Source organism: Strongylocentrotus purpuratus, unplaced genomic scaffold (assembly GCF_000002235.5).
Source record: "Strongylocentrotus purpuratus isolate Spur 01 unplaced genomic scaffold, Spur_5.0 spur5_scaffold_13, whole genome shotgun sequence".
Lineage (NCBI taxonomy): Eukaryota > Metazoa > Echinodermata > Echinoidea > Camarodonta > Strongylocentrotidae > Strongylocentrotus > Strongylocentrotus purpuratus.
In genome coordinates, this window is record NW_022145598.1 from 27938926 (window position 1) to 27943530 (window position 4605).

Sequence of the window (4605 nt, forward strand, 5' to 3'; positions counted from 1 at the left end):
AACTACTGAATTTTCGTTTACCCCCTGTAGAAAGTCTCTTCATGCTCATTGTGCATTAATTAGCCACCCTCCCCATCCCCCGATACGCCTACGTTGATATTACACCTACGTTCATCGCAGTGTTTCCCTTGAAACCCACTTGAGCAGGTACAGTTGTAGCCTACCATAGTCTCCTCACACCAGCCGTTTTTACAGAGATTTTTGCTACAATCTGCGAAATAAGTAATAAACGGGATAAAACTCAATATTGATTAACAAATTATCATTACACTTTGTTCTGTTTGGTGTGAAAAGATATATTTTCGGGATTTTCACAAATTAACATAAAAAAGATAAGCAAGACTAATGATAATGCATTTTTAACTGGGCTTAAACATGTCAAACGCCACGGAGACCATACTCCATAGCCATCGGATACCCATTTCATTGTTGTCAGTGCCCATTCTCTAATACACTGTTTTGCCTGGTGTAATTCACAGCCCTTCCCGACTATTTTTTTGATAAATCCCCCGTTAATTGTTCCTGGCTTTATTTTGACAAAGGTTTATGGATAGGGTAAGAGTTACAATTGGCTTTAAGGTTAGGATTAGAGTTAGGGTCAGGTATAGTGTTTGTTACAGTTACAGACAAAACCTTTTCATTAACAACAAAAAAACTACTCTAAAAGAAAGCAGAAATATCAGAGAAGCAGAAATATCAGAGAAGCAGACTAGTGAAAGTACGAATGGAATCGGATAAAAAATAAGAAATTTTGTTGAACACACAAAATGACTAAAATGTCAATTTTTCCAAATGTTTGACTCTGGGGGGCCTTTCCATTTGAGCGAACCGATGATAATATGCTATCCGAAATATATTTTGCCTACTGCCCCAAGGGAGATTGCAATTAAAATAAATAGAAATTAACCATTTTATCGACGACGAACGGGAAAGTTGTCCATGACTATGTCACAATCAATTGGAGATTGGCATATATTTAGTGATCTCATATTTCAATCATTCATAACTCCCTTGAAGTTAATTCGATTTATTTATCTACTTTCATACAAATGAATATTCAACAAGATTTGGATTCCCCTTCAAGAATGCGGTTAGTGTCTAATAGAAATTAACGTGGAGCAATTTTCGTCAGAAACAAGTGTCGTACAACCTTGGCCTTTTTTTAGATCTTCCTACGTACCTGTACTGTAATAAAAGAAATCGTGATATAGAAAAAGCGGCCTAAAAATAAAGAAATTATTTGAAACCGAGACCACGAAGTTTGCCACTGGTTTTTCTAGCACTTAACAATTATTTAAGCCCATCCATTTAGGCCTTAATTCAAGTGAGAAAACGATAATTATTTCACACTGTTTTCAAATTCTGGTACTTGATAGCGAAGGGGAAAACGAGAATATTATTTGGTGAATACTAATTCACAAATATTGTTGCTCGTCTCGCATCAGAACATTGTTTTCCTAGATAATTTGATGTTCCTTTCATTATTTTCGATAGATTTTACTAAACATCTAGAGAGGAATTTCAAATAGTAGTAGTAGTAGTAGAAGTCGTAGAAGTCGAATTAGTAGTAGTAGTTGTACACTACAAAAACCAGAGTGTTAGAATTAACACCAAGGGTGTTAAATTTAACACTTTCTTGGTATCTATATCGGACAACTCCTCTGGTGTTACTTAACACCATTTTCTGGAATTAGATAATTTCAATTCCACTTTTAGTGTTAATATTTGACAACTCCTCCTGGTGTAGATTAACACCAATATCTGGAATCATAAAAAAATTAAATTCCACTCTTGGTGGTAATATTTGACAACTCCTACTGGTGTAGTTTAACAGCAATATCTGGAATCATAACAAATTCAATTCCACTTTTGGTGTTTATATTCTTGTTGATCCAATGGTCCCACATTCCATATTTCCTATTATCGACCAGTGTAGAAGAACCAATGGTAAACTGATAATTCATAATCGATGTTGGCAACTGTCCACCAATAGGTATATTCGAATCTCTTTTGCATTAACTCCATCACATAAATCATTTGAAGTAATTTCAAGATTAACATTTAAATGATACAGGATGGTACAAAAATATATAATAAATATGCATGTTGTTTCTTGGTTAGTAATCTTATAATCAATATATCTATTGCTAAAACGTTAATGTGATTGTAACAAGATCGGACAAATAATCTATTGGTCAATAATTGCAAAAGGAAAATGCAATTCACAAGATTGATGTGCATTGTCATAATTTGCTTAACAAATCATGATGAATGTATTCTTCTGTGAACAAGTGTAAAGTAATCATTAAGCGCGCGTACACTTTGTGAAAACTTATTCGACCAATCAACCACCTTAAACGAGATCACGTGATGATACTTTCAACACCGAGCATAAAACAACACCATGTTACTTAACACCAAGTAATTATTGATGCATGCTTAAATCTGACCGGTGTTAAAAATATCACCAATGGTGTCAAAAAAATTCAATACCATACTGGTGTTAGAAATTTAACACCCTGGTTTTTGCAGTGTAGTAGTAGTAGTAGTAGTTAGAGTAGTAGTAGTAGTAGTAGTTGCAGGGGTAGTAGTGGTAGTAGTAGTAGTAGTAGTAGTAGTAGTCGTAGTAATAGTAGTGGTGGTAGTAGTAGTAAACAATTAGTAGTAGTAGTCGTAGTAGTTGTATTTGTAGTAGTTGTAGTAGTGGTGGTAGACCTCTAGTAGTATTCGTATAGTATTGTTAGTAGTTTTAATGATAGTGGGATCGGATATTTATAATGTCAATTAAAAATGTATGATCTGTACTATTATTGATTGATTACTTTTTTTAAAGGGATTTGATATTTTATAACAAAAATGAAACCAAGGAAGCATGAGATTTACCCGGGATTCTGCATATTATGTGTTGGCCAGGAATTTTTCCAGCGAAGACGGCAGGGGTAGAGAAGAGTTTTGGGACGGTCTGCAACATAGTGCCATCGGGCAGTCGCACCATCTTACAATTAAATGATGTCGGTAAGGTGCTTTGCTTGCTGAACTCGCCTGGACAAGATGTTTTCGTCAGCTTCGACGAATCCGATAAAGCGGGCAAGGCTGTGTGGAATAAACACACACACACAAAAAAAAATCGCTAGTGAGCTCTTCTTCCTACTGCTCTCCCTCCTCCTATTCCCCTCCCCAATCCTTCCTCTTCCTCCCTTGCCTCCCCTCCTCCTCCTCTTCCCGCTGTCCCTCCTCTTCTACCTCCCCCTTTCTCAGCCATCCCTCCTCCTCACCGCCTCCCCTCCTCCTCACCGCCTCCCCTCCTCCTCCCCCATCTTCTTCCTCTTCTACCTCCTCCTCTTCCACCTCTTCCTCTCCCCCTTTAGTATCCTTCTCTTTCTCCCATATTCCCCTCATTCTCCTCCTCTTTCTCCTCAACCTCCTTCTCTTCCTCCTCTTCCTCCCCGTCACCTCTCACCATCTCTCCTTCCTTTCCCCCTTCCCCATCTCCTATTTATTCTTCCCCTCCCCTACCCCTTATGATTGAAATTCCCCTTACAATAGTTTGAAACATTCATTAGGGGGAATTCTCCAAACGTCGAACTATTTATTAGAGATCCCACGTAGATTTTACACCTCGCTCCTATTTCGCTTCATAATGGTAATTTTATGAGCCAACTTTTTCAGCAATATTCGTACAGTCATGAAAATATGACGTATATAATTATGAAGTCACACTTATTCTTACCAAATAACACACAGGTTACAGTGCCAAACAGTAACTTCCACATTACACCGATCTTTTGGTCTTTAGCCTGTGTTTATAAAAAATGTTAACATTGCATAAACAAATAGAACAAGAACAGAAAAATGATGATTAAGATAATGGCTAATGATGCTAATGTTATCACCTACCAAAACCAAGAACGGTATTTTCCAGCAGGATTTCCACTTTCACTGGCCCAAAATATTGAAATGCCCTTCCCGGCACATTAAAAGAAAAACCCTCTATAAGTGGTTTCAAAAATGCCCTCAAGAACTTTTTGTTGCAAACGAATCAGAATAAAGTAGTTCCCCGTTTTTGTTTTTTGGTTCGTTGTTTTTCCCCCGTAATTGTATTTTGTCTGGCATGGGTCATTCAGTGCTCTGTGGCATTCATGTATTTAGTTAACACTGGTTTCAAGTGGTAATTCGTTCGTTTGAGCAAATGCATTTTGTAGGGGCCCCCTATGGGGGCGTCTGGCGGGCCCTTAGCAGCAGAAATTGTGTCTGGCATGGGCCATTCAGTACTCCGTGGCATTCATACAATTAGTTAACACTGGTTTCAAGTGGTACCTCGTTCGTTTGATCAGATGCATTTTTGGGCCCCCCTCAACTGGCCCCAGGGGCCACATGCAGCAAAGGGACTCCGGCAGACGTCCACATTTTGATATCCTAGGTTTTTTCCCAAATGTTCCAATACTCAGATATTGTTACCTCGTTCGTTCGATCAAAGTGATCTTGGCTGCCGGACTATAGGCTATGCCCTTACGTACAACTGATATATTTTGGTTCATTCGAAGTTTTACTTGGAATAAGTGGAATATCAAATTACAAATTATTTTCCAAAACATAATTATATCC